At 45.1% G+C, this 23,015-nt stretch overlaps 10 non-coding genes and 1 pseudogene across 10 annotated transcripts; 4 read left to right on the forward strand and 7 right to left on the reverse strand.

The window, feature by feature from the left end:
* Positions 1-4,136: 4,136 nt before the first annotated feature.
* trnav-cac (transfer RNA valine (anticodon CAC)) lies at positions 4,137-4,209 on the reverse strand. Its single transcript has one exon. It is a non-coding gene; the product is annotated as a tRNA-Val (tRNA).
* A 451-nt stretch (positions 4,210-4,660) lies between these two features.
* trnae-uuc (transfer RNA glutamic acid (anticodon UUC)) lies at positions 4,661-4,732 on the reverse strand. The gene has a single exon. It is a non-coding gene; the product is annotated as a tRNA-Glu (tRNA).
* Positions 4,733-4,933: 201 nt separating this feature from the next.
* On the forward strand, positions 4,934-5,005 carry trnah-gug (transfer RNA histidin (anticodon GUG)). The gene has a single exon. It is a non-coding gene; the product is annotated as a tRNA-His (tRNA).
* Positions 5,006-5,579: 574 nt separating this feature from the next.
* trnav-aac (transfer RNA valine (anticodon AAC)) lies at positions 5,580-5,652 on the reverse strand. The gene has a single exon. It is a non-coding gene; the product is annotated as a tRNA-Val (tRNA).
* Positions 5,653-7,073: 1,421 nt separating this feature from the next.
* On the reverse strand, positions 7,074-7,146 carry trnav-cac (transfer RNA valine (anticodon CAC)). The gene has a single exon. It is a non-coding gene; the product is annotated as a tRNA-Val (tRNA).
* Positions 7,147-7,597: 451 nt separating this feature from the next.
* trnae-uuc (transfer RNA glutamic acid (anticodon UUC)) lies at positions 7,598-7,669 on the reverse strand. Its single transcript has one exon. It is a non-coding gene; the product is annotated as a tRNA-Glu (tRNA).
* A 201-nt stretch (positions 7,670-7,870) lies between these two features.
* trnah-gug (transfer RNA histidin (anticodon GUG)) lies at positions 7,871-7,942 on the forward strand. The gene has a single exon. It is a non-coding gene; the product is annotated as a tRNA-His (tRNA).
* Positions 7,943-10,562: 2,620 nt separating this feature from the next.
* Positions 10,563-10,726, forward strand: LOC138233757 (U1 spliceosomal RNA). Its single transcript, XR_011187682.1, has one exon. It is a non-coding gene; the product is annotated as a U1 spliceosomal RNA (small nuclear RNA).
* Positions 10,727-11,362: 636 nt separating this feature from the next.
* Positions 11,363-11,481, reverse strand: LOC138233746 (5S ribosomal RNA; annotated as a pseudogene).
* A 1,306-nt stretch (positions 11,482-12,787) lies between these two features.
* LOC138233659 (U4 spliceosomal RNA) lies at positions 12,788-12,929 on the forward strand. The gene has a single exon (XR_011187589.1). It is a non-coding gene; the product is annotated as a U4 spliceosomal RNA (small nuclear RNA).
* A 5,197-nt stretch (positions 12,930-18,126) lies between these two features.
* On the reverse strand, positions 18,127-18,197 carry trnag-gcc (transfer RNA glycine (anticodon GCC)). Its single transcript has one exon. It is a non-coding gene; the product is annotated as a tRNA-Gly (tRNA).
* Between the last annotated feature and the right edge of the window lie 4,818 nt (positions 18,198-23,015).

Consider the following 23,015-nt stretch of genomic DNA (forward strand, 5'->3'; position numbering starts at 1 on the left):
CAAAAGCGAGCCCCCCACCGCCGTATTCCTCCTATAATCAAACACGGACTGCGAGGTGGCTGCGGATACCTTTTTAAAGTTGCTCTCCGTTAAAAAAAAATACCTTTCACAAGATACGTGCCGGCAGACAGACACACCTCAGAGGGTTTAAGGCTGGCTTCACGTTCAAATGATAAAGTCCCCCCGTCCGGATGTCAAAATGCAACTTTGGCAGACAGAACAAACATCAACAAACCACAAATGTGGACAAGGATTTTACAAGCTGCACCACACTGCACTTTCAAAAGCATTTACGTTCGTGTTAGACGCAGGACTTGCCTTTGATTTGCGCGCTTACGAACGCCATGGAAAACGAAACAAAACTAAAACCCTCAGCTCCTGCACGTGATTATAATGGCGTTACGTGTCGAAGCAGTAATTTACGTCATCCTACCACTGCAACACGGGGAATAGAGAGAAATGAGCACACGCTACGATTCGTCTCAATCACTCCCTAGAGTCGTAAGGCGCATTGAAGGGTGCACCCCCATCATTAATCGTTGCGCCTCTGTGAAAGGAAAGCTCTTGGGCAGTCTTTGAAACAGCTCGGATGAAACACTTGATTGCTTCCATGTGCATCTGGAGCCCACCCAGTGGGCAAAAGACGTATAATAAACGTCTATTAAACGCATACCTTATACGTCTAAATGTGGTCTACAATTCGTCTAGAATGAAATTCTAATATACGTCTAAAGTTATACGTCAATTATACGTCTATGTTTAGACGTTCATTATACATAAATGGTTGGAGTTCTATTATACGGATAAATTTAGAGGACTATTATACATATATGGTTGGAGTTCCGGATAACTTTAGAGGTCTATTATACGGATAACTTTAGAGGACTATTATACGTATATGGTTAGAGGTCTATTATACGTATAACTTTAGAGGTCTATTATACGTATATGGTTAGAGGTCTATTATACGTATAACTTTAGAGGTCTATTATACGTATATGGTTAGAGGTCTGTTATACATATATGGTTAGAGGTCTATTATACGGATAACTTTAGAGGTCTATTATACGTATATGGTTAGAGGTCTATTATACGCATAACTTTAGAGGTCTATTATACGTATATGGTTAGAGGTCTATTATACGTATAACTTTAGAGGTCTATTATACGTATATGGTTAGAGGTCTGTTATACGTATATGGTTAGAGGTCTATTATACGGATAACTTTAGAGGTCTATTATACGTATATGGTTAGAGGTCTATTATACGTATATGGGTAGAGGTCTATTATACATCAAAGATAGATTTTATAGGTGTAGAAACAAGTAAACCAAGCCAATGATTAGATTTAGAAATGTATTCTGAAAATACACATTCACACCTGAAACATATGTATTTCAAATTATACATTGTATACAATCAATCAACAATCAACATATGGGCAATAATCATAAAAAACACAACTAGTCTTAAACTTCAGCTACAAATTCTGGTAACATGGCAATATACAGTATAGTAATGACAAACACAAAACTAATTACATTAACACACTAACTCAAAACCACATTTTGATTCAAATATACATTTTAAAATGTACAACTTCTATATTTCCAAGAAAAAAAAATATTACAATGGAAGTTAAGATGATTTTTTTCCACTATTTGCAAACCCTGTCTAATTGTCCTAACAGTTAGAACCAAAAACCTATTATTTTCAGTGTCCAGATCTCCTGGCCCCCTGTCTTTCATATGCATTCTTCAAGTAACACATTGCATGCTCCTTTATTTCTTTTTCTGTTGATGTAGGGTGGGACTTCAGCACCGCAGCTAGGAGAAAATTATATAATATTACTTCCCAAATAAATGATGATGAATATCTTCTTTAGTATAATCTAAAAAGTGAACGGTTTACTAAGCTCAAAACTGAAATAAATGTATAAAATTTGGCTTGCATCATAGCAGTTGAGCAATAAAGTCTGTCCTAATTAAAGAGTACCCAAAGTTTGAAAGTACAACATAGAATAAGAATAGAGAAACGGCAAAACGATTTTGTGTCATCTTCCCCATTCACACTATTTTATGTGCCATTTTTTGCTTATTCACGTACTATTTTAATCAAAATAATATTAAGAAAGATCTGTATGTATTCAGATAGTATTATTATTGTTCATACTTACTCGTCAAAAGAGGATTGCTGAGATATTTGCGGATATACTTCTACGTTTGAAAAACGTGTCCAAAATTGTGACCAACGAATACTAGCAATGCATTGTGGTATATAACCGGAAAATATGCTGGGTTCGATATTTTCTCAACGTATGCGTTTATTAATGTTGTCGATATTATGGTTGAAATATAACATTGATAATACATCGCGGCTATGTGCCCCCTGCTATGAGCTGATGTGCAATTTTAACGCATGTAGTTAGTAAGGATCGGTCACTGTTGTATGGTATTATATATAATGACATTATGGAATAGGATGGGGACAGGCCTGGCATCACGGGGGGAGGGGGGAATGTTGCCCCTTCAGTTTTGGGCAAAAAGATTTACCTAACTTAATTTGCGCCCTAAAAAAATAGTTGTACTTTGTCAATGGTCAGACAACACTAAATGACACGAACAGTCACTCAGTCTGTTTGATGGGCAGGAGGGCTATCCGTCCAGGAACTGCACATATCAGTGTCGTTATTGAGTGTCAACATTACGATCCTGTTTGCTCAGGTGGACCGATTCCTTGCAGTAGTTTATCATTATACTTAAAATCGTTATATAACTAGGACTAGTTATAGCAGTCTGTGCTTTCTGTTGGTTTTACAACATTTTTTCTTAACGATTCAGAACGTCCATGTAGCTGCAAAAATGAACGCTTATGGTACTTTTCGCTCCAGGCAATACTCTCCAGTGAGAGTGACGAAAAATGTGAAACTGAACTTCATCGCAAATACCAGATTGCTAGTCGATATCTTCTATCATAAAGCACTAATTAATGGCATAGCTGCGAGATTTCATTTGGGTAGCTGCACCGTACAGCTCCGTTTCAACCGAAATATCACCCCCGCTCAGAATTTCAGACGCCCCCCTACAGATTTTTCCCCGGGCACCGCGCACTGATGGGGGACGGGGTTTCCAGGAAATGGTATCAACTTTTCTCAAGAAAATAAAAATAGAAACTCTATAGGCACTCAAACATTTTACTGTTTTTTTTTCAGGCAGGTGGCAAGACCCCTCCGCAAAACCCTTGTATGCCAAGCTGTGGGCATTGATTCGTCGAATATACGTATATTCACGGCGAAAATACGGCTATACGTATATATACGTCGCCTCGACGTATAATCAACGTCGAATTGCAACCGTAAAATCGACGACATTAATAAATGCATATATAACGTCGAAAACACATCTAACACTAGGAGTATACGGGATTCTGCACAGTGTACGAAGTAAATTATTTTCGCAGTAATTAATTTACACGTGTATAATAAATATAGTAAATATAATTAATTACTGCGAAAATAATTTACTTCGTACACTGTGCAGAGTGCTGTATACTCCTAGTGTTAGATGTGTTTTCGACGTTATATATGCGTTTATTTATGTTTATTTCACAGTGTCGTGCACCTTTTCATTGCTCTCGCTTTCAGAGCCTCCGCACGGCACACGACTCGACATCAGGAAGCACATTGAAGTGAAAGCAGGGAGCGCTGCGACATGCACTGTGCAGATCCTGCCACACTAAGAGGTATATAAGCGTCAAAGGCAAGTCATTCCGAGTTGGTCGTTTGTGTTTTCCGTTCAGACGCGAAATGCTGAAATGATCTCTTGGCTCCTCGGTTGTCATTTCTGCTCCGTAAAGGAATCACAGCACGAGTCGGCTTCCAGCACGGTGGGTCGGGATACAATGCCGGGGGTCGGAGAGCGATGTCTTCCTCGTTAGTACAGGACCTGTCACCTGTCCCCACCTGTCACGCGGGAGACCGGGGTACATCAGGACGCGCATTGAAGTGAAAGCAGGATGCGCTGCGACATGCACTGTGCAGATCCCGCCACACTAAGAGGTGAGTGGGTCTGTTCGATCACAGCACTAGGCGAATCCCCAATCCCCTTTTGTGCGTGACGACAGAAGAAGTCTGGTCTGTTTCCGCCCGGTTTCGATCCGGGGATCTTTCGCGTGTGAGGCGAACGTGATAACCACTACACTACGGAAACTGTGGTCAGATGTGCCCAGCGGCCCAGCGCTGAGCTTCGCCAATGCGATTCAGCTGCTTCCAGTGCCTTTATTGGGGTGCGCTGATGGACCGTGCTCTCTCTCCAGAGACCAGCACGCCTGTCATGGATGGAGCAGGAAAGACGGCGCCACATTCTACAGCCCTCTCCACGCAATCGACGAAATCGGGCTACTGAAGTGGAGAAAATCGCCTCTCCAGAAAGTGCAAATATCATCTTGGAGAGTATAAATCCTATTGCCGAAGGTCAGCCCTGTCTACCAGAGTGACCCTCCCACCTCCTGCAGCGATGGTCAGCTCGTCTCACACGCGAGAAGTTTCGGCTGGAAACAAGCGCCCCCTCTTTTCGCACGTTTTGCACGTTGAGTAGTTTTAATGCGGCTCCTTCGTACACAGTGCTGATCTTTTGGAAAGCAGGAGGCAAAAGTGACACGTTCCCATACCGGGAGTCGAACCCGGGCCGCCTGGGTGAAAACCAGGAATCCTAACCGCTAGACCATATGGGAGTGCACAACCCTGCTGTTCCGGGCATCATGCAAGCAAACTACATAAATATGAGAAAACACGCAAGAGAGTTGTCACTCAGAGTGTCGAAGGGTCGATGTATACTGGGGCTCAGTTGAAATGCAACGTCAGGACTTTCCCGAATTATGTCACACGAAGAGAGCACAGCCTTTTCCGCCCTGCCACGTGTGTATCGGTAACTCGCCGTGATCGTATAGTGGTCAGTACTTTGCGTTGTGGCCGCAACAACCCCGGTTCGAATCCGGGTCACGGCAGAATAGGGGCGTCTGCTTTTACTACTTGCACGAATGAAGGCAAAAAAAAGCCAATTGATGTGAACGAACGGCGCTTTACAGAGGAGTACTGCCTGACTGGATCGTTGATGAACGACAGAGACCACTCCGACCTCTTCTCGGGTTTCTTCAATGACTTACTAAGGATCTTCTTCACATTCGCCCATGCAGGGGAAGCCAGTTACACCAAAGCAAACGCAGGAAAGTGCAATTCAAGCAGAGACCAGGAGGTACTTGTTTACACCGAGAGTGGTCGGAGAATGGAACAATGCGCCCAGCCCTGTTGCTGGAGCCGATTCTTGATGAGATCTTGGGCTCACTAAGAAGCCCCCGCTGGATGCTAATCTTTCTGTTGTTCTTGCAGGTCCTGCGCTGCTTTTGAGCCGACAGAGCTCGTCCTGATCTGTCGGCACAGCCCAATTGCAAATGATCGGCTCCGCATACAGAAGGAACGTGCGTTTGGTACAAGAGTGCATGAAGGCACCGGAAATACATTGGGAACAAATGACCGGTCGCTCAATACCTCTGTGAAGTACAGGAGCGTGCAAAACGAGGCTGTTTCCGCCCGGTCTCGAACCGGGGACCTTTCGCGTGTTAGGCGAACGTGATAGCCGCTACACCACGGAAACCTGCAGGGACTGCTGCTGGTGTCTCGCTTGCGTTTCGGGCTGAGAAAGGGACGCGTCACTTTAGGCAGGGGGCGCTGGAGAGAGGAACAAAGGGCGCGATGAAACAAAACACCGAAACCCGGGATCTTTAGATCTTCAGTCTAACGCTCTCCCAGCTGAGCTATTTTCGGCGGTGCACAGAGCCCACAGCCACCTGCTCCAGCCTTCCTGTGTTGCGGCATGAGTGCACCAAGAGTAGCGTGAGAGTGTTGCAGGAACGTCACTCAGAAGGAAAGCCACCCAGGTGCGCCCTCTGAGCTCTGTCCAGCGCATCTTCCTCGCATGGACTCCTGCCTGCGACGGGCAGGAAACAATTAGCAAGAACAGAACAACACCCCATGGGTGTCTCATGACCACACCTTAGGTTGTGACACGTGCAGGTGTGAGGGGTTGCCGGGCTACTTTGGAGCAGAGCTTGGGCGGAGGGAGGGCGGGAAAGCAGACAAAGAGGTGACACCTCAAGGTCTGCACGATCACAGCTCTCCGCCGCCCCAGGCTTCCGCTCGATAAGCTGCTGGACACACCCGCCCCTCCTCACACAGACCGTGGAAAAGCCCCCGAGTCGGAGGGCTCTCTCTTCCTCCCAGGAGCTCTTGGACACGACGCACAGACAGGGTGCGGGGAGCCGCCGCCTGCAAACACAGCTCCAGGCAGGACTCCACTCCGTAGGAGCCGCAGAGCAGAGGAGATGGGGGCAGCTTAGCTCCTGTGCAGAGACCTGAGCTGCTGTTGCTGCAGACGCTGTCTTTTCTGCACTCGGGGTAGGAGTGAATGTTGAGTTGCCCTTAGAAATGAAGCAGAGTACTTCAACGGCACGGGTGTGTGTGTGTGCGTGCGCCCTGGTGATTCTGGGAGACAGATCGAACCTGGGCTAAAAGAGAGGAGGCTTAGCCCTCTTCCATTTGCTACTTCAAAGTTGTACAACCCATTTGTATCTGCTAGGCGGCGCAGTTGTCGTGCACAAAGAACGCTTTAAAAAAAGCGTCCAAAGCAAGTCATTCCGAGTTGGTCGTTTGTGTTTTCCGTTCAGACGCGAAATGCTGAAATGATCTCTCGGCTCCTCGGATGTCATTTCTGCTCCGTAAAGGAATCACAGCACGAGTCGGCTTCCAGCACGGTGGGTCGGGACACGATGCCGGGGGTCGGAGAGAGTGATGTCTTCCTCGTTAGTATAGGACCTGTCACGTGGACCTGTCACCTGTCCCCACCTGTCACGCGGGAGACCGGGGTACATCAGGACGCGCATTGAAGTGAAAGCAGGATGCGCTGCGACATGCACTGTGCAGATCCCGCCACACTAAGAGGTGAGTGGGTCTGTTCGATCACAGCACTAGGCGAATCCCCAATCCCCTTTTGTGCGTGGCGACAGAAGAAGTCTGGTCTGTTTCCGCCCGGTTTCGATCCAGGGATCTTTCGCGTGTGAGGCGAACGTGATAACCACTACACTACGGAAACTGTGGTCAGATGTGCCCAGCGGCCGAGCGCTGAGCTTCGCCACTGCGATTCAGCTGCTTCCAGTGCCTTTATTGGGGTGCGCTGATGGACCATGCTCTCTCTCCAGAGACCAGCATGCCTGTCATGGACGGAGCAGGAAAGACGGCGCCACATTCTACAGCCCTCTCCACGCAATCGACGAAATCGGGCTACTGAAGTGGAGAAAATCGCCTCTCCAGAAAGTGCAAATATCATCTTGGAGAGTATAAATCCTATTGCTGAAGGTCAGCCCTGTCTACCAGAGTGACCCTCCCACCTCCTGCAGCGATGGTCAGCTCGTCTCACACGCGAGAAGTTTCGGCTGGAAACAAGCGCCCCCTCTTCTCGCACGTTTTGCACGTTGAGTAGTTTTAATGCGGCTCCTTCGTACACAGTGCTGATCTTTTGGAAAGCAGGAGGCAAAATTGACACGTTCCCATACCGGGAGTCGAACCCGGGCCGCCTGGGTGAAAACCAGGAATCCTAACCGCTAGACCATATGGGAGTGCACAACCCTGCTGTTCCGGGCATCATGCAAGCAAACTACATAAATATGAGAAAACACGCAAGAGAGTTGTCACTCAGAGTGTCGAAGGGTCGATGTATACTGGGGCTCAGTTGAAATGCAACGTCAGGACTTTCCCGAATTATGTCACACGAAGAGAGCACAGCCTTTTCCGCCCTGCCACGTGTGTATCGGTAACTCGCCGTGATCGTATAGTGGTCAGTACTTTGCGTTGTGGCCGCAACAACCCCGGTTCGAATCCGGGTCACGGCAGAATAGGGGCGTCTGCTTTTACTACTTGCACGAATGAAGGCAAAAAAAAGCCAATTGATGTGAACGAACGGCGCTTTACAGAGGAGTACTGCCTGACTGGATCGTTGATGAACGACAGAGACCACTCCGACCTCTTCTCGGGTTTCTTCAATGACTTACTAAGGATCTTCTTCACATTCGCCCATGCATGGGAAGCCAGTTACACCAAAGCAAACGCAGGAAAGTGCATTTCATGCAGAGACCAGGAGGGACCTGTTTACACCAAGAGTGGTCGGAGTATGGAACAATGCGCCAAGCCCTGTTTCTGGAGTCGATTCTTGATTAGATCTTGGGCTCACTAAGAAGCCCCCGCTGGATGCTAATCTTTCTGTTGTTCTCGCAGGTGTTGCGCTGCTTTTGAGCCGACAGAGCTCGTCTTGGTCTGTCGGCACAGCCCAATTGCAAATGATCGGCTCCAGGTACAGAAAAAACATGTGTTTGGTACAAGAGTGCATGAAGGCACCGGAAATACATTGGGAACAAATGACTGGTGGTTCAAGACCTCTGTGAAGTGCAGGAGCGTGCAAGAAGAAGCTGTTTGCACCCAGTCTCGAACCGGGGACCTTTCGCGTGTTAGGCAAACGTGATAGCCGCTACACTACGGAAACCTGTAGGGACTGTTGCTGGTGTCTCGCTTGCGTTTCGGGCTGAGAAAGGGACGCGTCACTTTAGGCAGAGGGCGCTGGAGAGAGAAACAAAGGGCGCGATGAAACAAAATGCCGAAACCCGGGATCGAGCCAGGGACCTTTAGAACATACTCTCACGCATCGTTAGAATATGTGCGTTTGATCATCAATTGCGTAACAACCACATTCGTTCGACTTGAGCAATGAAGCTCATAGTTTTCAAATTTTGAAAGCTGTCATTGAGCACATCATAGTGTGCAGTACGCCCCGTAACTTGCGTACTTCAACAGAAAGAAGAGCAGACAGCTCCATAAATATGCGAGGCGCAGAGAGTGCAAGGCGAGCCGCACACGTTTCGGTGGCTGAGAGAGGGCAGTTTTTGCTTCTGCATTTCCCAAGTAAGGACGCATGACAACAAGCGATCGCGGTGCTCATTTACGACATAGTGGTGATGAGTTTTCAGTACGTGTTCTTTTGAACGAGCAATGAGGTTGCTGCCTTGGACAGCTGACTGCACGCTCTCATTGTGCCACGTGATGAGTATTCACCAGGCTCGTTCAGTCATTAGTCCGGAGCGCGCACTTTGTGGGGGGCGGGGGACCGCGTTCGCGCTCTGCCCCCGGTCTCTTGCGCGAGTACTAAATCTCACGGACAGGGGGGCCTCGTCATTGATTGTTACAGGTGAGACGGGGATTAGGAGGAGACCCCGACTGATGGGTAAAGGGGAGCACTAACACCAGAGGGACAACCCTGGCGTCTCTTTTTGAGAGACGCCCTGGGGTTTCCTAATGGCCAAGGAGGGTCGGGACCTCGGTTTGACGCCTCCCCCGAAGGACGGCGCCTGTTTGTGCAGCAGAGTGTCGCCATCAGGAGGCTGGGGCGTAAGAGAGCCACACAGCCCGCAGGGTGAGCGCTCCCTACTGGTCCCAGTCACACCTCTTGCAGGAGCAGCAGCAACCGGAGCTTTTCCGGGGTGGAATCTCCCACCCGGGTGCCGGCCAGGCTCACACCTGCTGGGCTGCCCCGGGGGTGAGCCCAGTCGAGAGTCGCAGGGCCAGATCTAGTCACCGGGGAGAAACGATACAAGTGAAGGATTGCTCGGCTCTCGGCACTTGAAAAGACCGACAAATGTCTCGTTCCCGCCGGAGCTGAATGTACCCGCATGTGTGGTGTCGTCTTCTTCCCCCGCCCCGCTGTGTTTGCTGTATTGTCTCTGAAGCCTGCCCCCCCGAGACGAGACGGGCTGTTCCTGTGCACCAATTAACACTTTACAGGTGCCATTCCCCGGCATTGTGGCCATTGTCGGTGCTCACACGCGATAAGATAAGGCGGAGGAGAGCGGGGCATGCCCAGCGGCAGACATTCAAGGAGGGGGCAGTGCGAGGTGAGGTGAGGTGCGACACGCCGGAGCCCCGACGCAGCTAATGCGGAGCACTTGTTGGACTGGCATCGAAAGGACGTGTGCGCACGGAGCGAGCCTTCCCTGCGGCGGAGCGCGGGAACTTTCTCCCCCCCTCCCGCTGCAGGAGTTGTGTGCACTGCAGCGGTGCCGAGAGAAAAGCACAGAAGGCAGCAGGCTCTGGAGAGCAGGTAAGAGACGGAGCCTTGTGGGCAGGCGAGCAGGCCCGTTTTTTGGGAAATTGCTGAAAAGGTTTGTTCGGTGTGTGGCAGGCGCACGTCGCGAGCTTGCGTGGCGATCTGCCGGTCTGGAGTTATGCAAATGAGGCCGAATTGCATCCCGGGACATGCTGCGAATGCGCAACGGCGACTGCAGATGTGTAGGAAACGGCGCGCTCGTTTTCTCGTTTTGCCCACACTTTTGAGTGTTAGTGTGGCGTGTGAGTGTGTGAAAGAGTGGGCCCAGCAGGAGGCGGTGGCGTGCGGGGCGAGGAGGTGGCCTAGGCTGCGCGATTTGTGCTGTGGGTGCGGGCCGCTTGCAGGGGCCTGTTTAACTCATACTTACCTGGCAGGGGAGATACCTTGATCAAGAAGGAGGTTCACCCAGGGCGAGGCTTGGCCATTGCACTCCGGCTGTGCTGACCCCTGCGAATTCCCCAAATGTGGGAATCTCGACTGCATAATTTCTGGTAGTGGGGGACTGCGTTCGCGCTCTCCCCTGATGTGCTTGGTCCAAAATCAGATACAGGAGGGTTAGGACACCACGAGCTGCGTGGCTGCGGAAGGATCCCGGTTCGACAGGAGTGGACGCCGCTGCTGGTTCTCGCTGGCTTTTAGTTAGGGGTCCGGAGAAGCATCTCAAGCTAGTTCCACTACTCTTTCCGGACGTTCATTCCCTTTTCAAAGTCAGTCGTTTTGCTGTAGTCTGCGTTCTTTAGGCTGATTATCGAGGTTAGCCTTTATTTGGTCATGGGGGGCCTCGGTACTGTATGCTGAGTCTAAAGACAGTTTCACCCGTTTTCTGATTGCTCGGTTCTGTACCAGTGCAGACATGTCAAACAGTGAATGGCTGTACCTCTATTGTATCCGTGCTCAATGAATGAAATCGGTAACAAATGAATATATGTCTAGTTATACGAAAAACGAGTGGTTTATCGACTCATCTTCATTTGCAGATTTAGAGGCAGCTTCGATATTCGTTTTACAGACGGGTTTTTTTTTTTGAATATGGGTCACACACATGCCACAGCAACAAAACATCTCTAGAGATGAGGCTATAGATCACCTTTCCATCCTGCAGGTTTTCCTCCCAAAGCCTACGGCACCAACGGCGACCCCTGCTGGCCGGGAGAGCAAAAGCTTACAGCACCTGGTATTCCCAGGCAGTCTCCCATCCAAGTACTAACCAGGCCTTACGCTGCTTAGCTTCCAAGATCAGACGAGATCAGGCGTGTTAAGGGTGGTGTGGCCGTAAGCGAAAGCCCTGGCGCCTGACTCGCTACTTGAAGCTATGTGTGGCGGGGGTTCCGTGCCCCCCGAGCGGGACTGAAGGATCGTTCGTGTGCAACTCTTTGGAAAGGAGCTGCTTTCCAAATCGCATTGCGTGCCTGGATGTTGGCGAATGCGCTCCCTTGTGTTGGCTCGTCCCGCACTGGAGGAGGACAAACAATCTGCACGGAGGAGCACCAGGCAAGTCTTCACCAGACAAAAACCTCCAGTGCACAGCACTCTGGAAACATTTCGGGGCTTTCGCGTGTTTATTTCAGCACGTAAAGCGCACCGGTCCAACACGTCGGCCGGGCGCGCGGCGCCTCCGCCCTGTTGCTGCCCCTGCAGCTGCTTCACTTTTCCCTTTAGTTGCCATCGATTTTTTTGTAGTGCTATACATATACGATTGAGGTATCTTAGAGTTCTCCTTCGAAGACCCAGCACTCTCTTTTCTTTTCCCAGTGTTACTCATATCGGACTTTTTAAACCTAAAAAAAAATCGTTTTTTCTTTCAATTATAACTGAAGTTTAAACAACTAGTGTTAAGTCCTTATTTTTCTGTAGTCAAAAAAAGCAAAAATTAACATTCAGGTCATGAAAACCCCAAAAAACCTCCCCAACCACTAAACTTTACCTCCCACCTGAGCGCCATCTTGAACGCCCCTACCACCAGAGAATGCTCACGATTTCGGAAGCTGTCTCCGGGACGTGCTGATTCCACACATCCTGAATAAATCATGATATTGTTAGTTGCTGTAGCTAGACGTTCAAATGAGTTTCATGGCCAGATGGACTGTTTCCTCCAGCGGTATAATATTGCAGTGAGACAGCACGATGCCTGCAAGACTATGTCACGCTAAACGCCACAGATTGTGTTTGTCCGTTCGTGTCAGTCGTCCCGCAGCCACGGGAAGTGGGACACAAACATGCTGCAATGCTTTCAAGACGTTAGGATTTGTTTGTGCAACATCCAAGAAGAGTACTTGTGGCTTGAATGTGAACTGTACGTGCCCGCCCCCTTTCCTCTGTAGTGCATGAGTTCCTCCCGGCATGCCCTTCGTCATTGTTCTGTCATCTTGTATTTAAAGGGTTGTATCTCTGCTGCTGAAAATAAGCAACGGTTTTCTCACAACGCCCTTTGTTCCCAACGGAGCCCTTGTCTGTCATGAAATTCTTCAAAACCTCAAGCTAGAAGAAGAAGAAGACGACAAATATGAAGCGTTATAGCAACGACATGCCATGAGACGATCGATAACGATTTCCATAGGATCCCCGCGGTTGCCTGGCAACCGTCAGCTTTGCGCAGTGGCAGTATCGTAGCCTGTGAGGTTTAGCCGAGGCGCGATTATTGCTAGTTGAAAACTTTTCCCAATACCCCGCTTCCGCCGGTTTGCAATACAATCGGCGAAAGCAATTTTTGACAGTCTCGTCAGAGACTGAGCAAGGTGTTTAAAGACAGATTTGGTCACGGTGATATCATGGTAGAAAGAAACGAGCTTGTTACGTGTCAACAGAAACGCTCTTTAGCTCTTTCAGCTTTATGCAGAGAACAGCGTCTGTCGAGATTACTTTTGTGTCAGCGCGAAACGCCGTGTGCTGTCAGTATGATTTCATATTGCTCATAGCGGCGCCTGGCTTTTGTCTGTCAAACGTTAGGTTGCGCTTCTTCATGCTGCATCGTCGGCATGAGTGGAGCATTTTAAACGTCTGTACTTACTGCGCCCCATAAGAAATCGTTTGTCCCCATTCAAAAGAGATTGTGCGATGTCCTGCAGCGTTCGCAAAGCAAACCTTTGACAGTTTGAAAAGAGGAATTTATTCTGCTTCCTGTGCGTGCAGTAGTTACAAAGTTGAACGTCTTTACATGATCTGCTGCAGTTTTCAGTGGGTGGGCTTTGTCAAATGGCTTGGAAAAACGCACTGTGTTTCGGCTCGGGAAACATCATGAGCAGTGTCCTGCATGTTTTCTGTGTATAGCTGTCTTTTAACGCATACAGAATTCATTCGAAATCATTGATTTCTCCAATTAACAAGGGTCCCTTTTTGAACCTGCCAGAAGCATTCTTTCAATGTAACAGATTTACTCCGGGGAAGGGCAGCATGACATTGAGAGTAGCTCAAGCTTTCAGCACCTTTATCTGACTGCATGTATGCAGACACTGCTCAGAATCCCCTGTAAGATTCTCCTTCAATTCCGTTTTGCAGTGCTTTAGCTCTTTGAAAAGGCTTCGCTTTGCTAGTCACAATCCAAGGCTCATGACAGCATTTGAAAACATTCGCAACTGCGTTGGCCGGGAATCGAACCTGGGTTAACTGCTTTGAAGGCAGCTATGCGCAACACTGGCTCGCTCCAGAATAAATCTCACGTCGAGGGCATATTTTTTTCCATTTTACCGTGAGTCGGGCTCAGCTGCACAGAGGAGAGAGCAGAGCAATGAGGTTACGGGGACAGGGGAGTCACACGCTGGCGGTTTGAATACGCGGAAGATCACTGAGGGATCCACAGTATATGGACCCTCCGTGCGCCATCAGTCCGCACTCCGGACTCTGAATCCTGCCATCCGAGTTAAGATCTCGGCGGAACCTGAGGCGCAGTTCCTTCTTAAAACGTAATCTGGTGAGCATTTCTAGAATCGTACTTGTATAGATGCAGCCTTTAATGTGTTGCTAGGTTAAAATTGATGACTTCTTGTATTTCAGTAGGCAACTGCCCTCTTGATTTCGGATTTAATTTCTTTATTACAGGGGCGCTTTTATGATGACAGAGTCATGTTCAGGTACTTTGCTTGATGGAGGAAGCTCATTTCGGACTCTGTGATCTGCTCACCTGGAAAGGTCTGCTATACTACTACAAGAGAGAAGTAGAGTCTGGAAGAAGGGACAATTTTATGATGCTTTGGAAGATAATGTTTTTTTTTTCTTATACTGAAAATGAAAGGTAGTTGTTTCTATATGGACTCAGTCTTTGGAATTTGTATATTTATATATTTCAGTGAACCCTCAGCCATTCCTTCTGTATTGTAATTCAATTTCTCTTTTAAAATTCTTTCCCCACTTCTAGGACCTGCAGTTGCTGAACTCCACAATGGCTTCTATTGGAAAGTCTGTGACTGAGACCAAGTAAGTGTTCACTTTTTTATGAAACCATTATTTATTTATTGCATTTTATATAAATGCAATAAAATCATTATGCTCAAACTATGAGAGAGAAAATTAAGGATAATTTAAGAAATCAGTCTTGTTTCTATACACAGATGGTATTATTTATTTTCAAAGGAAACCCGCGCGGATTCCCCTGGTGTGCAAGATGTACCTGAATACTCTTGATCAGCTTCCTGCTCACTTGAAGAGGGCGTGTATGTGTAAGGCTTCTGTAGTTTCTTTTTGAAATCATTGTTACAACATATTATGTAAAAGCATGTTGAAAAGAATCTACCTGCATTCCAGCGGCCCTGAGCAAGAGGCCGCTGTCCAGGAGGAAGAGATGCCAGAGGCTGCTCTAGAAACTGAAACAGAAGCGGATAAGGAAGGGGAAGATGTGAGCTCTGAAGAACTCTATCAGCAGTAAGACTTTTTTATTTTTCAGATGTATCTATTTTTTACTAAAATTCTAATTTGTCTTATAGGTATAAAATGTTTAAACCGGTGTTTTATATCCTTACAGGCCCTGAGTAGTTAAAAAGTATCAGCAGGCCGGAAGAGAGTGGCCCAAGCTGGACTCTATAGAAAGCACTCCCTGGATGCTCCTCTCCTGATTGGATTCAAACAGTACCTTATCAAGGATCTGGGAGTGGCAAATTATTCTCAGGAGGTATTTATTTTTTAAAGGCATTTAAAATTAAGCAATGGTATCTTCATTGTAAATGTTTTTATTTCTTAGCTTAAAATTCACCCATGTGAAATGATGTCAGCCATAAACATCATGACTCTATATTTCCTACCTGAATCTATTCTACTTAAATTATTACATTATACACAATTTGAGTTCATTTTAAAAAGTAAAAGGTAATGAAAGGAATGCATTTTCATAAGAAAGATAATACCGACATGCATGTGATAATCTTCCTTATACCATGTAGTGCATCATTTGGACACTTTGTGGGCTTCAAATACAAAGAAAATCATGTTCTATGGTACAAGATAAATACAAAACTTAAGCTTCTTTATAAAGCATAAGCAATCATTTATTACATCGCTTCTTGAATTAAATCTTTTGACAAGAGGTGAGACTTCTGTTACATTTAAACCCATGTTTAGCTGTGTTTTTTAGATTTAACTGAACCAATTTCTGTGTGTGATAATGTCCTTGAATTCTGACAACATCACACTAAATTACATGATATAAAACAGCTAATGTTTCTAGAGATAAAGTTTCTGAGATGCTTCTAATTACTTTTTATTACCAGGGACAGTTTAATTCACCTTGTACAGTACTGTAAGACCAAGATACTTTTTTTAAAAGTTATTTAACATTTTATAGAACTTTGTCTACTATGGCAACATGATGTGCTTGGTGAAACTTGGAAAAATACTGCTTGGCCACTTATCTTAAGATAAAGATAGGATAAAGGTTTATCTTTTGCACCTACCTGACCCCCAGGGAAGGCCAATGCTTTCTAAGTTGATGGTTCCCTACAGTAGACTGTACTTTAATTTCAAAGGTAATGTATATTGACCCAAATCAGTTTTGGAATCCAATCTACTGACGAGATGGAGCACATCCTTTTTTCAGGATTTTAGCATCATACGTTTGGTATATTTAGTCCCTAATGATGAAAGAAATGATCATAGAACATTTGGACACTTTGTGGGCTTGAAATACAAAGCAAATCATGTTCTATGGTACAAGATAAATACAAAACTTAAGCTTTTATTTTAATTAGATTTGTTTATAAAGCATAAGCAATCATTTATTACATTAATATATGTGAAAATAACATTTTAGCATCATACGTTTAGTATATTTAGTCCCTAATGCTGAAAGAAATGATCATAGAACATGACATCTAACCTTACCTGCGGTGTTTTTAATCCCTATTGCTCAATGCACGGTGAAAGCATTCCATACATGTGTCTGACAATGAGGAATGGGCCCCTGAGACAGTCATTTGCCTGTTTCACAAATGATCGTATTTTACTAGAGATTCTGTTTGGGATTCAGATGTGCATTCGGACAGCAATCCCTTTCAAGAAATGATACGTTCTGGATGAGGTCAAAGGTGCTGGAACACTGTATCTAGGATGTGTTTGCAGAGACTGTGTGTCTCCTGCTTCAACGCAGTGATAAACAGATGTGCTCCTTTAATTTATTGGTACATGCCCAGGGCAGTAAGCAGTCTGAGGATTTATTTCCAGATGGCATAGAGCAGTGAAGCAGTGAAGTAGTGCAAAACACTGGATCATTATATTATTAGAATCTATTCTACTTAAATTATTACATTATACTCAATTTGAGTTCATTTTAAAAAGTAAAAGGTAATGAAAGGAATGCATTTTCATAAGAAAGATAATACCGATATGCATGTGATAATCTTCCTTATATCATGTAGTGCGTCATTTGGACACTTTGTGGGCTTGAAATACAAAGAAAATCATGTTCTATGGTACAAGATAAATACAAAACTTAAGCTTTTATTTGAATTAGATTTGTTTATAAAGCATAAGCAATCATTTATTACATTAATATATGTGAAAATAACATTTTAGCATCATATGTTTAGTATATTTAGTCCCTAATGCCGAAAGAAATGATCATTTGTTTAACAGGGTCTGTCTCAGAGGATGCAGTACTCCTGAAGGGTCTCAAACCCTACATTTCGGATGCCTAGCTGTATCCCTCACATGTGGCACCTCAGAATGACTTCTAACCTTACCTGTGGTGTACTCAGTCCCTATTGCTCAATGCACGGTGTACATAGTGCATACATGTGTCTTGAGAATGAGGAATGGGCCCCTGAGACAGTCATTTGCCTGTTTCACAAACAGGGACCTGGACCTAGACCTGGCCCGTACAGGGCTCAAACCCGCGACCTTGGCGTTATTAGCACCACGCTCTAACCAACTGAGCTAACCGGCCTCACGACAGTGCTCCTCTCTGTGCTGCAAAAAATCAAACTCAGGGAATTTCTTTTGTCCTCCTTTGAATAGAAAGCCGTGTAATTCAGTGTACGGGCTTTCTCGTGCAGTTTCATGGTTCTTGTAACCCAAATCCTACACTGGCCTGAAGTGCCCCCCCATTTCACAGCATTTTTCAGCTGATTTAAAATGTACCTAAAGGAGAAACATTATTGAAGACCATCAATTACCAAGAGCTTTTGTCAAAGGTTTTGGTGGTCATTTTGAATGACCACAGAGCGCTGTGACCTCGGTTTTACATCTCATCCAAAAGACAGCGCCCTTTTACAACACAGCATCTCCGTCACTATACTGGGGCATTGGGACCCGCACAGACCTCAGGGTGAGCGCCCCCCCGCCGGCACCATTAACACCGCTTCCAGCTGGAAGCTTTGTTTTTCCCTGTAGCTCATCCTCATCCAGGTACTGACCTGGCTCACACCTGCTTAGCTTCAGTGGGTTTTCAGTTGCGAGTTGCAAGGGGATGCAAGTGATGGAGCCGCTCGCTGCAAAAGCCACTGCATTGGCCGGGAATCGAACCCGAGCCTCCCGCGTGGCAGGCGAGAATTCTACCACTGAACCACCAATGCTCAGTGCCTGGGCCTTCAAAAAAGACGCTTTTTTGGTGCTCTGTGCAAAACGCGTCGACATATGCTTCCAGCTGCAAAATGCCATTTGCGGACGCTGAAGAACTTATTTCCAAGGCAGCGGGTACAAGCGATTGGGCGTTTTAAAACCACCAGGAACAGCAAAGAGGCGCGCTTCTTTGCTTGTGCCGAAACACACCGACTGAAGGCGGACAACGTAGTCGGCAGGATTGGAACCTGTGCGGGGAGACCCCAATGGATTTCTAGTCCATCGCCTTAACAACTCAGCCACGACTACAGCAAGCCCCACCGCAGCTGCGTTCTTGCTACAATCTTACCTGGATCGCGAGGCGCCGGCGGAAGCCTATTTCAAAGTCGTTCTCCGTTTCAAAAAAACATTTCCAAAATACAAGCCTTGCAGACAGACACGCCTCAGAGGACTTAAGGGTGGCTTCATGTCGGAATGATAAAGTCTCCCCGTCCGGACATGAAAATGCCACTTTGTTACACACAAAAAAAGAATCAACAACAGAGAAATGCCCACAAGCATTTGAAAAGCCGCACCACGTCGCACTTGAAATAGCTCTTACATTAGTGGTAGATGCAGGAATCGCCTTTTTATTTACGCTCTTACCAACGCGATGGAAAGCAAAACAAAGCAAAGCAGAGCAAAACAAAACAAACAAACGAAAACCCTCACGTCCTGCACTTGCATATAACGCCGTTACGTGCCCAAGCGGTATTGTACGTCATCCTAGCACTGCATCCCGGGTCGTACGATATATGGGAACGAGCACACGCCATGAATCGTCTCGAATCACTCCCTACAGCTGTAAGGCGCCTTGAAGCGTGCACCCCCAACATTCTTCTTTGCGCATCTGTGAAAGGTAAACTCTTGAGCAAACTCTGAACCAGCTCTAAGGAAACTAATCCGATTAGACGTTACTTTGACTCATCCTTTAAGGGACCCTTGTTAATTGGAGAAATCAATGATTTCGAATGAATTCTGTATGCGTTAAAAGACAGCTATACACAGAAAACATGCAGGACACTGCTCATGATGTTTCCCGAGCCGAAACACAGTGCGTTTTTCCAAGCCATTTGACAAAGCCCGCCCACTGAAAACTGCAGCAGATCGTGTAAAGGCGTTCAACTTTGTAACTACTGCACGCACAGGAAGCAGAATAAATTCCTCTTTTCAAAAAGTCAAAGGTTTGCTGCAGGACATCGCACAATCTCTTTTGAACGGGGACAAACGATTTCTTATGGGGCGCAGTAAGTACAGACGTTTATAAAGCTCCACTCATGCCGACGATGCAGCATGAAGAAGCGCAACCTAACGTTTGACAGACAAAAGCCGGGCGCCGCTACGAGCAATATGAAATCAAACTGACAGCACACGGCGTTTCGCGCTGACTCAAAAGTGATCTCGACAGACGATGTTCTCTGCATAACGCTGAAAGAGCTAAAGAGCGTTTCTGTTGAGACGTAACCCATTGGGCAAAAGACGTATAATATACGTCTATTAAACGCATATCTTAGACGTCTAAATGTGGTCTACAATTCGTCTAGAATGAAATTCTAATATACGTCTAAAGTTATACGTCAATTATACGTCTATATTTAGACGTTCATTATACATAAATGGTTGGAGTTCTATTATACGGATAAATTTAGAGGACTATTATACATATATGGTTGGAGTTCCGGATAACTTTAGAGGTCTATTATACGTATATGGTTAGAGGTCTATTATACGGATAACATTAGAGGTCTATTATACGTATATGGGTAGAGGTCTATTATACATCAAAGATAGATTTTATAGGTGTAGAAACAAGTAAAACAAGCCAATGATTAGGTTTAGAAATGTATTCTGAAAATACACATTCACACCTGAAACATATGTATTTCAAATTATACATTGTATACAATCAATCAACAATCAACATATGGGCAATAATCATAAAAACACAACTAGTCTTAAACTTCAGCTACAAATTCTGGTAACATGGCAATATACAGTATATTGTATATTGCCGGCCACGGCAATATACAATATACTGACGGCCACTCTGACGGCCACGACCACTCTAATCTCTCCGTCTGTGTTCTCCAAGACGGTTTTCCGAACTCATACATCAGAAAGACCACCGAAACTAAAATTATTCTGCAGCTAGGATCACACATTCTCCCTTCCCTTAACGACAGATTACTGTTCTTTTAAATTTTCTCCATTCATTGGAAGTTTCATTTCACACCTCTCTGCACCCATTCTGACTTCACACCTCTTGATTGGCCTCTCTTTCTGTCCCCTGCTCCCGCCTCTCACTCCTCCTCCCTCTCAACCTTTGTTCTCCCGCTACTTTACCTTTGCCTACTGCCCTGTCTCTCTCACACCTGAAGAAGGCTCCACGGCCGAAACGTTGTGTTCTCTTTCTTCTTTTTTTCAGCATGGAATAAACCTATTACTTGTTCCAATATACAGTATAGTAATGACAAACAGAAAACTAATTACATTAACACACTAACTCAAAACCACATTTTGATTCAAATATACATTTTAAAATGTACAACTTCTATATTTCCAAGAAAAAAATATTACATAAAATATAAAATATTACAATGGAAGTTAAGACGATTTTTGTCCACTATTTGCAAACCCTGTCTAATTGTCCTAACAGTTAGAACCAAAAACCTATTATTTTCAGAGTCCAGATCTCTTGGCCCCCTGCCTTGCATATGCATTCTTCAAGTAACACATTGCGTGCTCCTTTATTTCTTTTTCTGTTGATGTAGGGTGGGACTTCAGCACCGCAGCTAGGAGAAAATTATATAATATTACTTCCCAAATAAATAATGATTAATATCTTCTTTAGTATAATCTAAAAAATGAACGGTTTACTAAGCTCAAAGCTGAAATAAATGTATAAAATTTGGCTTGCATCATAGCAGTTGAGCAATAAAGTCTGTCCTAATTAAAGAGTACCCAAAGTTTGAAAGTACAACATAGAATAAGAATAAGAGAAACGGCAAAACGATTTTGTGTCATCTTCCCCATTCACACTATTTTATGTGCCATTTTTTTTGCTTATTCACATACTATTTTAATCAAAATAATATTAAGAAAGATCTGTATGTATTCAGATAGTATTATTATTGTTCATACTTACTCGTCAAAAGAGGATTGCTGAGATATTTTCGGATATACTTCTACGTTTGAAAAACGTGTCCAAAATGGTGACCAACGAATACTAGCAATGCATTGTGGTATATAACCGGAAAATATGATGGGTTCGATATTTTCTCAACGTATGCGTTTATTAATGTTGTCGATATTATGGTTGAAATTTAACATTGATAATACATCGCTGCTATGAGCTGATGTGCAATTTTAACGCATGCAAATATTAAGGATCGGTCACTGTTGTATGGTATTATATATAATGACATTATGGAATAGGATGGGGACAGGCCTGGCATCACAGGGGGAGGGGGGAATGTCGCCCCTTCAGTTTTGGGCAAAAAGATTTACCTAACTTAATTTGCACCCTAAAAAAATAGTTGTACTTTGTCAATGGTCAGACAACACTAAATGACACGAACAGTCACTCAGTCTGTTTGATGGGCAGGAGGGCTATCCGTCCAGGAACTGCACATATTATTGAGTGTCAACATTACGATCCTGTTTGCTCAGGTGGACCGATTCCTTGCAGTAGTTTATCATTATACTTAAAATCGTTATATAACTAGGACTAGTTATAGCAGTCTGTGCTTTCTGTTGGTTTTACAACATTTTTTTCTTAACGATTCAGAACGTCCATGTAGCTGCAAAAATGAACGCTTATGGTACTTTTCGCTCCAGGCAATACAAACCTTGAGAGTGACGAAAAATGTGAAACTGAACTTCATCGCAAATACCAGATTGCTAGTCGTTATCTTCTATCATGAAGCACTAATCAATGGCATAGCTGCGAGATTTCATTTGGGTAGCTGCACCGTACAGCTCCGTTTCAACCGAAATATCACTCCCCCCTCAGAATTTCAGACGCCCCCCTACAGATTTTTCCTCGGGCACCGCGCACTGATGGGGGACTTTTGTCAAGAAAATAAAAATAGAAACTCTATAGGCACTGAAACATTTTACTGTTTTTTTTCAGGCATGTGGCAAGACCCCCTCAGCAAAACCCTTGTATGCCAAGCTGTGGGCATTGATTCGTCGAATATACGTATATTTACGGCGAAATTACGGCTATACGTATATATACGTCGCCTCGACGTATAATCAACGTCGAATTGCAACCGTAAAATCGACGACATGAATAAACGCATATATAACGTCGAAAAAACATCTAACACAGTGCCTGAGGCTTTTTACTGTATGTATCGTGTGTGCCGCAACTAGGAGTATACGGCACTCTGCACAGTGTACGAAGTAAATTATTTTCGCAGTAATTAATTTATTATATTTACTATATTTATTATACACGTGTAAATTAATTGCTGCGAAAATAATTTACTTCGTACACTGTGCAGAGTGCCGTATACTCCTAGTTGCGGCACACACGATACATACAGTAAAAAGCCTCAGGCACTGTGTTAGATGTGTTTTCGACGTTATATATGCGTTTGTTAATGTCGTCAATTTTACGGTTGCAATTCGACGTTGATTATACTTCGAGGCGACGTATATATACGTATAGCCGTAATTTCACCGTAAATATACGTATATTCGACGAATCAATGCCCACTGGGAACAAGCTCGCTTCTTTCTACCATGATGTCACCATGACCAAATCTGTCTTTAAACACCTTGCTCAG

The sequence above is a fragment of the Lepisosteus oculatus genome, unplaced genomic scaffold (assembly GCF_040954835.1).
Source record: "Lepisosteus oculatus isolate fLepOcu1 unplaced genomic scaffold, fLepOcu1.hap2 HAP2_SCAFFOLD_70, whole genome shotgun sequence".
Lineage (NCBI taxonomy): Eukaryota > Metazoa > Chordata > Actinopteri > Semionotiformes > Lepisosteidae > Lepisosteus > Lepisosteus oculatus.